This window comes from Canis lupus, chromosome 2 (assembly GCF_048164855.1).
Source record: "Canis lupus baileyi chromosome 2, mCanLup2.hap1, whole genome shotgun sequence".
Lineage (NCBI taxonomy): Eukaryota > Metazoa > Chordata > Mammalia > Carnivora > Canidae > Canis > Canis lupus.
The window spans coordinates 21,837,039-21,848,576 of NC_132839.1; the positions used below are offsets into that span (position 1 = coordinate 21,837,039).

The 11,538-nt window shown below is 37.6% G+C and overlaps 1 long non-coding RNA gene across 2 annotated transcripts in view; it reads left to right on the forward strand.

The window, feature by feature from the left end:
• Nucleotides 1-5,779, forward strand: part of LOC140613991 (uncharacterized) — a 293,774-nt gene extending 287,995 nt beyond the window's left edge. For both annotated transcript variants that reach the window (XR_012014906.1, XR_012014907.1), the window contains one exon: nucleotides 5,658-5,779. This is a non-coding gene — a long non-coding RNA (uncharacterized lncRNA). The remainder of the gene's footprint in view (nucleotides 1-5,657) is intronic.
• Nucleotides 5,780-11,538: the final 5,759 nt, after the last annotated feature.

The following is an 11,538-nucleotide window of genomic DNA, read 5'->3' on the forward strand; positions in this document are numbered from 1 at the left end:
TGTGATCTCCAAATTCAGGAAAACACCTTCCAGTCCTTCCATAATAGTTCTAAAACATGGTCTGGCACATGGAAATGTGATAAATAAGTCACTAGCAGGGGTGAAAGGTAAAGCATTTGTAGTCATATGACCTTAGTTTGAGATCCAGTTAACATGTGGTAGCTCTAATATGGGGCAAAACACAGAGGCAAAACACTTGACCACTCTACACCCCATTTCTGCCTTCTGTAAAATAAAGACAATAATATTCTCTGTAACACAAGACTCTTGAGAGAGTTAAAGAAGATAATGTATGCAAAAAAAGTTCTTTATAAATAGCAAACTATTAAATATGAGAAAGTGTAGTAGGGATCCTCTGGGAGGGATGGCCTGAATTTGGGGGTGAGCTCGGTGGGGACAAGGATTTGTGTTGGGGAAGCCCCAGTTCCTATATAGTAAGGGAGACAAGAAAAATATCAGTTTCCTCTAAAGGTATCAGGAAGTTCCCAAGGCTTCTGGTTTAGTTGCAAATAAGAGAAGAAGTTTGATAAAGGTGTCAGCTCCTAGTAAAAAGAAGTTACAAGTCCTAGGCTTGGGAAACAGACTCTCCACCCTCAGTACTGTTATCAAAAACAGAAGTAGCGGTGCCGTTAGCCCTGCTTCATTTTAATAGCTTCCCTCTATGGCTCCACATAAAGATAATATAGGAGAGCATTCTACTGTGCTGGAACTTGAAAACATAAACTGACTAAAGATGCAAAAGCAGTACTGAAAAAAAAAAAGTAACTAGAAGCAAAGGGAAGGAATTTAGGGAAGAGTTCCAGCAATTACTCCAGTGAGGTCTCAGAACCGTAAGTCTTATTTTATTATTGCTGTTCTGACTCCTATTCCTTGATTTGATCCTTTAGCTGCAAAGCCTGGAAAGTATCTGATACTTAAACATTTAAGAACTCTAAGTTGCGATAGAACTTCCTTTATGGGATTTTAACATGACCGGGTTGAAAGAACATGCTAGTATATTGTCCCCACTTTCCAGAATTCTGAGTAGATTAAATTTTGGCAGGAAAATTTGTCCTCTATTCTGATATATTCTGATATATGTGTATATATATATATATAATATATATGTAAATATATGTGTGTGTATATATATATATATATATATATTTCCCTTCTACACACCTTAAGAAAATCGCCAAGTTATTGTCTTTCCATGACCCAGGAATTTGTTAAATTTCCAGGAATCTAACCATAATCCTCACCTAATATTTTGGCTTGGAAAAGCCCGGCTTCTTTTACATAATGGGACTGTACATGCCAATGGGAAGAAGACTTTCAAGGCTAAGAAAGTCCAAAATGAGCCAATGGAAGAAGTATGAGAGGCTTGGAGAGTTTTTTTGGGAGATAGGATAAGGAAGAAGGTGGAGTGTTGCTTGTTCTACAGGTGACAGAATCAGAGCGTTGACCTCATGCAATATCACAAAGAGGTAGCAAGACCTCAGATGGAAGCAGTTATGGCAATAACTGGAAAGAATGCAGACTAGGCCCTGAGTCTCTAATTTAGAGCACTTAAGCCACCAGTTTTCAAGGGACCTTGCTCAAGCATTGAGCCTTTCAAGGGGCCAGTATGAACTGAAGACCAGAGAGTGCTTCATTGAAGAATTTGAAGTGGGTAGAACCCTAGAATTCTTACATGACTTACGGCATAGGAGCTTCCCAAATTACCACTAATATTATCTTTCCCTCCATCTAATTAGGAAGGGACTTGAAGAACTTTTATCTGCTTTAGAAAAAATAACAAGTGACAATTCTTAAATTCCATGAGTTATAGACGAGAATTCATGCCTTCTGTGTCATGAAGGGTTTCAATGTTTCTAAGTATGTACACGTTACTACTTACATGTGCACAGTACACAGTTACTACACAGTGACTGTGTAGTAGACACCAATTTATAATTTTAAATGTCTCAATAAGATAGGTATTAGTATAATGATGTTACAGATGAGGAGAATGAAACTCAGAGATGTCATTTATCTTGTTCTAGCTTTTCATGACTCATAAATGATAAAATCATGATTTAAACTCAGATCTTAAGTTGCAAAGTCAAGTTACTGACATTAACTATGCTACTTTCCTAAAGTATTGTTTTCAGAGAATGATATGGCTAATATTAGGAGTGGACCAGGGAAAAGCCTTTCATTCATTCATTCATTCATTCATTCATCTAATACTTATCCAGGGTCTCCTCTGAGCCAAGCACTATTCTGGGGGCTGAGGAAACAGCAGCCAACAAAACTGGCCCTCATGGATCTCACATTTTGGTGGTGGGAGTTGGAAAGGAGACATTAAGAAAGACAAATACATAATATGTCAGATGGTAATAAGTTATAGGAAGAAAAATAAAGCAGTGGAAGGGGGATAGAGGTGATAAGGTGCTGTTTTGCAAGTAATGATCAGGGAAGACATCTTTGATCAAACGACATTTAAGCAAAAATATGAAATCATTGGTGGAGTGAACCATGAGGATCAAGAGGGAGAAAGAAGCTTTCTGGGCAAAGGAAGTAGCAAGTACAGTGGTCCTGACAACACAGGAGTGTTTGGTGTTGAGGAAGAGGATGGATACAGAGTAACTATAGGGGAGGTGGAGAAACAGTGAGGGGGGATAAGGTGGAGTTGGGTGGTCGGCCATATCAGATGGGGACTCAAAGCCTATACAGATCAACATAGATAAACTTTAGGATAGACATACCGATAAACTCAGAAACCATCTCCTCTGACTTGACTGGTAGGCTTCAGATCTTGGTAACAGTAGTTTCTAATGTTCTTAACTATTTTTGGGTTCCTGTGAAGTTGGTACAAAGGTCTTGATGCATCCTAGACTGACGTTAGGCATTATCTGTGGGTCATATTTTCTATTCAAGAGTCAGGTAGGATCACTTACAATGACGATTTTGGTCATCAGATTAATAGCCCCTCCAATCCAGTGTTTGCTCTTTGAGAGGGGCATATCTTTCATTCATAATAACTAAGTACGAATGTTCCAGGATAAATGTCAGACATGGTAAAATGCAACTTTAAATAAAATCAGGAACACGTAGCTTTGCCTTTCCATTTGAAATATGGAAGACTTGTGATTTCCAAAAATAAATCTCACTTTGTTACTTGTTTTCTGCCAAGCAATTATCCTTCAGTTTTGCTTCTTTCTCAACCTACTATATTATATGAGGGCAGAGTAAATTTTCCAATAGGATAAAAAAGATTTAAATAATATTCCATTCTGATAGTTTGATCACATAGTATTAATTAGGAAGATGACAAATGAAAAAGTAATTTCAATTCTACACAACCTGCTGTGTATGTCAACTTCTAGTTCATCCAACTTGCATCTCTCACTTCTCCAACAGATCAGGTACTCCATGTGGGATGCCCTCTAAATAGAAATTAAGTGATCCATTCTCCCACAAGTGCCTAAGGAATTGCAGGGGTAGCTTTCATTAACAATGATGGACCTCACAAGTAAAAAGCCCTTGACCGTCAATGGGAGACTCCAAAGAGTTTCTTCCACTTTCTTTAATATTATTCATTTAATCAAAGAATGACAATAAAGTGATTATCATCAAAGATTTATGCAAAAGTATTTTAAAACTTTGAATGGGACCAACAAATGATTCACAAAAAGCGGCAAAGATGATTGCTACCTACACCTTCAAAAATATTTCTTGGTAAACAACACTGAAACTGCTTCTCCCAATTTAGAAGTGTTAAGGTAATTTTCTTAAGAGAAATGAATCATCTGTGCCAACATTTGTCACTTGCCTCTGATCTGAGTATAGCTCTAAAACTTAGTTTTCCAGACCATCATCACTGTGTCTGAAAGTAACCACAGTGCTCTGTACTTTACTTCATTACTGGGCTCGTTCTGCATGGAGAGAGCTGCAGTGGGCCTCTTAGAAGTCTCAATACTATGCCCATTTCAGTATAGATAAGGCAAATATTAAATACATTAAGAGGAAGGACAGAGCCTTTTGCTCTCCCACTACTCACTCATTCCTCACCCACCCACTCAGTCATCAAGCACAAGAGCTCATTGACCCTATTGATAGGAAGGGCCACTGAGGATTGCAGAATTTTGCAAATTAGTTTGTGTCCCCTGTGAGCTATACAGTAATTTATACTTAATAAGAATTATAAAGAGGTCTTCCACCAAAATGTGTCAGAGAGGCAATGGGTTAATAAGAAATGTGAACTTAAATTCCATAGAGAGGAGGCTGAAAGCCCCACTCCAAAAATAATGGATACATGAGGGAATGCAGGGCATGCGTGAGGGAATTCTGGAAAGGAGTGAGCACAGAAAAAGAAGCCTCTGAAATGGTCAAAGGCAGTGTTGAACCATTGCCAAGCAGGTGACTTTTGTAGGGAGCAGGCAATTTGATTTAAAAAAAAAAAAAACACAACAAATCAGTCAATTTAACTGCTGATGGGTTTGGCCTCTCTGGTGGCGGGGAGAATAATGAGACAAATTGTTAGATGTCAGAGTAGACAAAAATATTCAGGTAACTGACGCCAGTTCTTCATTTTCCGACAGACTGTTGTAGTTTATAAATGCATCAGTATGTGAATGTGTGTGGCTGTGGGTGTGCACACATTTGCTTGTGTGAGTAAAGTGGGGGAGGAGGCAGGGAGGCAAAAATATGTCCTTACCATGAGGCAATTCTGTGATAATGACATATGGGACTTCAATTTTCCTGAGGTTCATAGTTCTAACCTCACATTAGTGCTCTTTGCTTAGAAAACAAAAGTTAGATGTCTAAAAAAGTTAAATTGTTTTAGATAATAGTGTTTTAGTTTTGAATATGGCATTTATGTGTGTATTATGTCATTGATAGTTGGCAAGATTACCTTTTACACACCCACATCACCCACATGACCCACACCACACCCTCATACCCCCACGCAGAGCTGCATATATACATGGAAGATAATTGAGCCTATGCCATCATATTGTATTTTGGCAGTAAAAAATACTCTCAGAATAAGAGTTCTCAAAAATCATGGGGAAAATTCTCCTAAAATTCTTTTTTTCCTTCCTTCCCCCTCTCTCTCTCCCCTCCCCTCCCCTGTCTCTCATTTCTTCATATTCCTTAACTGACTGGAAAACCCAGTGAGAAACAAAGATGGTAGCACAAATATTTGGCTGCATAATCATTTGTTCTTCCAGGACTTGAAAAAAAAAAAAAGAGAGAGAGAGATCTTAGCAATTGATTCAAATTATAGCCATTCTTAAATAAACTGATATCAATAATGATTTTTTATACCAACAAAGAAATAACCATTGATAACTAATAAAGATTTGTTAAACCAATGCTGATTTATTCAAAATAAGATGTAATTCAAAGTCACTGGTAGTCCTTAACTGATTAGATGTTAGGCATTCTTTACAAAATGCTGAATAATTTAGAATTTAACCTCAAGTCAATTAATTAATGTTGTTGAATCCTGGTTTGTTGCTTGTTGAATTAATAAGAGTTTGCCTCAATCAATCCGAGCTCACCTTTGGGTCTGAAAGGATGCTAAATACACACTGTTGTGGCCTAAAATGGGTGACAGGCTGTTGTAGATTCTCTTCTTCTGACACCCATCTTCTGCTACTATTCAATTCCATTTTTTCATGGAGAAGAAAAACTAACACAGCTTGCTGGAGACGCTGCATGGCACGGCGGTTAAAAACATGGACATTGGAGCCAAACTGCCAGGTATTGCAATCAGAAGGCAAGCACTTCCTAGCTGAAAGACCAGAGGTAAGTTGCTTAACTGGTCAGTGCCTCAGTTTATTCATCTGTAAACTGGGGATGATAATAAAGGCCCATGACTCATAGAATTGTTATGAAGGTGAAATGAGTTATTGTTTACCAGGTGATCAGACGGGTGCTGGGCACATAGAAAACTCCATGTTAGTATTTACAAGTGTTCTCAGCAAACATAATATGACTGGGGAATTACAATTATTTTAAATGACCATACTCATCCTTTCATAAAAGAAACAGCAGCTGTCAGGAAAAATCCAAGCTATGATGTTCTGTCTCTAAGTCTCCATTCCCAACTCACTTTAGTTCAAATTCCTTGAGACTCGGGAACAGGAAGGGTAATCTTCCAATTCTTTTTTCCAACCCAGAAAAGAACAGCTTCTGTTGTTGTTCTTATAATATCACTTCAGTTAACACCGAAATTGCAGTTTCAGAAGATCGTTATAGACAGACTTCTTGTACGATCTCAATATAAAAAAAAAAAACCCAGCACACACATGCCCAAATTTCCATATCCTCTAATATTAAATATGTCCTATGTATGTCTTCCTTGTCTTAACAAAGATTTGAGAGTCTTCTATTCCTTTGAAGTGAAGCAACAGATGTGAAGCACAATATACAATCTTTTCTTCATGAAAGAATAACTGTCTTCCTCTGATATTTTTTTTTCCCATGGAATTAACTTTACTTCCCCATACTCTGGACAGTAGCTGAGGACAGGGGAGACTGACGCTCCTATGATGATGACCTCTCTTCCACATAAAATCTAAGTTCAATCGTATTTTTCAGTCTGCTTAAATTCAATATAGGAAAATTATCTTGTAATTTCTTGTTATGGATAAGAGTAAATGTGAGATGTAAATTGTTTAATATCTTACAAGTCAAATATGATATAAATAGGGCTGCAGGGAAAAATGGATCCATAGAAACATCAACACAATTGTACTAATTGCCAAAAAACATATTCTCACTGAAAAACAATTTATAGGATATCATAACTAATTTTTCACACTTCAAGGAACTATAGTAAGAACATTGCCCCAAATATTCCATAATTTCAAAGAGAAAATTAAAAACAAAATCATGCTGGAATTCATGATGGAATACAAGCTCATAAAACAGAGGTATTTTCCTAGAAGTCTCTAGTAGGAGAAAAATGTGTATTTATAAGGAGAATTTTTCACTTAAGTTGTAAATTTTAATATTTCAAAACTTACTATTTACTTCCAAGTGATTGTTGTTGCTTTTTTAATGAAAGCAATTTTAATTATCTGGTTCTCATTGACTACTAATTATAAAGTGTAAATCTTGGGGAAAAAAATCAAGGAAGAGAAGCAATGACATAGAATATTTACCATCTGGCTTACTTTCTCAGATTTTCCGAATATCAGTGGACAGGAGCTCCTGCTCTTTGGTAGAGGAAAAGGAAGCATTCTCCCTCCTAAGTGGATCAAAGAATGCTTCCTGTGTCTTTCAACATAGAAGGGAGGTTTGGGATATATTAAGAGTGTATCTCTACCATTTACTGAGTCATTTCTGTGTACCAGGATGCTGCCGAGTGTTTGATACACAACATCTCAGTGACTCCTTCTAACCATTCTTCCCATTTTACAAAAGAAGAAGCTGAACCTCTGTGTAGTTAAATAATTTACTCAAGGTCATACTTCGTAGAACTGGGATAGAAACCAGGTCTGCACAACTTTAAAGACATCTGAATCACTGAACTGCTTCTCTTTAAGACAGATCAGCTAAAGGGCAGATGTTTATGGAAGGGCAAGAGGATCAAACTGAACCTTCAAATTTCTTATATTCTCTCCATCCCCAAACTAAGCATTTTATTGATATATACTGAAAATGATTAAAACATGAAAACTGCATTGTGCTTTTTATAATACCAGTGATTTCTGGGCTAGAAAAGACAATAAATGAGAATAATCACACCTCTATCACCACTTTCAAGATTAATTCTACTGCCATTTACTAAGCATTTACTTGAGGTATTTTGCTAAGCACTTTACATATATTATTTCATTTTTTAAAAAAGAACTAGTCACAAATTTTACAATCTAAAGCTCAAACTAAAGTGAAACATCTATGTGTCTTTTTTTGTCAGAAGTGATAGATATGAACACAGTTTTCCATTACCCTGATTTCTACTTTCACTTCAAGTAGACAGGTTTTCTACTGTCCCAAGTCTGGTGCATACAAGTCTGGATGATTAAATCCATCCTGTGGTCCCGAAGAATATCTAAAAGTTGCTGAAATCATCAAGGGCTTAGCAAGGTAGGACTTAGATGAAAGACCCAACTTAGAACTAATTAAAATCAAATTTACGTTTCTTATTTATTTATTTTTACCTGTTCACGCCAGGGGGGTAGAAGGTAGATATGGTGACTTCTGTGCTTCTTTCAGCACACATGGAAGGGAGCCGGCCAACATACTGTCACCCTGGTCTAGCAGGGGGAGTAAGTCTACCATTTCCACCAGCGCCACATTAAAAGAAATGAATCTCATTCTGTTCTTTTTTGGGGAGTAATTTATCAGATGATTTATTTACAGTGCAATCTGCGTGACAAGTAAACAAATATGTTATTTTTGCCCGCTGTAGTTGGATTTTAAACATAAGAAAGAGACAGAGTAAATGTCTTTCTAGGATATGTGAGTAGCTCTGACAACAGCTTTGAAAAATAAAGGAACTCCATTACGAGGCGTTTAGCAAGAGCTGATTTACATACTAGAGTAGATCTTTCATGAATTCTGCAGACGTAGGGAGGAAAGGGAGGGGGAAAAAGGTTCCAATTGCATGCTACCACTGTGCATGTTGATGAATCCCCCAGCACATGTTAATTAATGCCCTATTGTGTTTGGCAGACTACCAGGGACTGTGATTGTACACGGGCTGATCCTTTAAATGGAGAGTGGCTTACTCTATATTGAAAAGAAAAAGATTTGTATTTGTATAAGCCACAACTATTCCTTAGGAGTAAGTGTTTTGCTTTTAGTGTAATTAAGAGAGAAGAACTGCCATCTATCACAATATTTTATCATTACATGTAAAAAAAATCCTCAACCCAAGTAAGTAAAAAAAAAAAAAATCACAGAAATGTCATTGTTTTTAAGGAAAAATAACATTGCTCCCATTACCCTATCCAAATCAGTGTCCAAATTTCTTTTTTTTTCCCCCTGTGTCCAAATTTCACCCACAAATGATGATAATGAATGCTCTTATCTACCATCTTGTGCTCTGGCTGAAGCAGAGGATTGTAGTCAAGCAATTAAAAGGAAATCCTCATAATAAACACATGGCAGTCTTGAAAAAATTAAATGCATAATGCCGTCCTGGCAACAGAGGTGAATTAAACAGGGAAAAAGGACTGGAAGGTGCAAATTCCTTAGGCTTAAAGCTACAGAAATCTTATGTCCTGTTAGAATTTTAATTTTAATCATGGGGAAAAAAAGATTGACTAATCATTTAGCTCTTGTTTCTTATTTGTTTTAATTTGCTTTTTACTACTTGTACCGTAAAGGGCTGATAAATATTAGATTTCTTAAAGCTTGAGTGGCCTGGGAAAATAAATTGCATTGCCTTATATTATTGTTCCTTATGAATAAAACTGATATATCTAAGAAGCTGTTGCAGTAGACTCCAAAAAGATATTGCAGCCAAATCGATTGTCTTTCACCATTCCAAGTGAGAAAGTTCAGCTGTGGCTTACTAAAGAACCTACCTTTTTCCTAAATCTACATTGCTTTAGCTGAAATAAGCTGAAGTCTTTTTTATTTTTTATTTTTTCCTTGAAGACTTCGGCCATTTGGGCTTCTTTGTAAAACTCCCTCCGCATTTCCCTCAGTACATTTAAGCTTTATTTAAACCAGTGATTTTCAAAGTGGAGCACAGAGGCCACCTAAACCAGAATCATATGGGGATGCTTGTTCTGGGAATATAGGTTCTGGGAATCTATGTTTCCAGAGGCCCTGATTCAGTAGCCTAGGATGGGAATCCAGGAATCTTCATTTTTAGTAAGTACCGAAGTGATTCTGATTATTTAATGTACTCTATATGCTCTTCTTTTGCAGTTCAGTGGCATTTTTAAAAGAGATTTTATTTATTTATTCATGAGAGAGGCAGAGACATAAGCTGAGAGAGAAGCAAGCCCCGTGCAGGAGCCCGATGTGGGACTCCAGGATGACACCCTGGGCCAAAGGCAGATGCCCAACCACTAAGCCACTCAGGCATCCTGCAATTCAGTGGCTTTTTAAAAATTCACCAGCTCTTCCTCTTGCTGCAATGTGTGATTTCACTGGACAATGAATATTCCTTGGAATTGGTGTCATGAACTTTGTTTTAGATGACCAGCTCTGTTTTCCATCTGGCTTAAGGAGGTTGGAACCCAACACCACAATGACCTTAAACTCAAAATGCCAGTATTGCTGGCCATTTTAGCCAGGGGAAAGGTACCACCAGGCTATGGGACAGGAAATGTCAAGAACTGAGTAGACATAATCACAGAATGGATACAGAGACTTTAAATGGGCCCTCCAACCTGTGGGAAATCTCTTTCTGTGACATTGTTAGTCTCATTAACTCAACACTTTTGTATCAACCTGGGTATACAATGAACTGAACTCCAGTCTTACAACACAGATATATACCGTCGATTCTTTTTGCATAGGATTCTTGGACCTATCAATGAATAATAGCAATAATCTATTGAGTATTTACCATGTGTCAAGCAAGAGCTAAATGCTTTGTTATTACATCATGTAACTTTTTGGCAATAACCCTTTGAGACAGGTATTACAATTTCCCATTTTACAATGAGGAATTAAGGATCTACAAGGATAACTGGTTTACCTGAGCTGCCTGGTGGTAGACGTAGCAATTCGTTCCAGGTTGATCTGACTTCAGACCCTGTGCTCTTATGCAGTAGGCAATCCAGCCTCTAATCTTAAGTGGGTTTCTCTCTCCTTTTTAATCAGCTAGTCTTCGTGCCTCACCTCTTTGAAATAAAAGTGTAGGTTCTATGTAAGCATCTGCTTCCTTTGGGAGTGCCTCTAGCTACTATTACTATATTATAAGTTCTTTGAGATGAGAACAAACAGATTGAGCCCCACCTCTGGGTTTCCTTGCCAGTGCTGTCAGAACCACAGTACAATGGTGACGTGCTCAGGCTAAGTAAGTGAGGTCCTGCCGCTCTATTTTAGGACTCAGAGCTCTGACAGAGAGCTTACTGTTACATTATCGCACAACATGATTACAATAGATGAAGTCACTTTCAAGGGAAGACGGAGCCTCTACCCTGCCAGTACTTTGTTTAATGAGCCCAAGACAAAAATAACAGCGTCTAATGGGCAGGGAGGCTGAGAGAATGACACAAAACAATCTTTACAGAGTGCAACTCTGAAATTCAAAGTAAGGCAAAGGCAAACTGTGAATTGATTTTTAACATCTAACTTTGTCCCCAAATCATTGCTTTCCATAGAGGATTTATTCCTTAAGTGTATCCCAGAGTTCTACAAAGGAGGATGACCATTCTCTCGTCAGGTTATCCCAACTCTGCACCACTGCTCATGCTGTTGCTCTCATTTAAAGCCTCCCTTACCATAGACCTCTCCTTTCTCAAACTCTATCTGGTTAATGGATGGTGATTTCTTTTCAGATGAGGGACAACAGGGCTGTACAAGTGTGCTCTTGCTCTTTTAAAAAAAATCTGTGCAAGGAGATTTAGTGTTGAGGATAGGTTCTGGCACCTG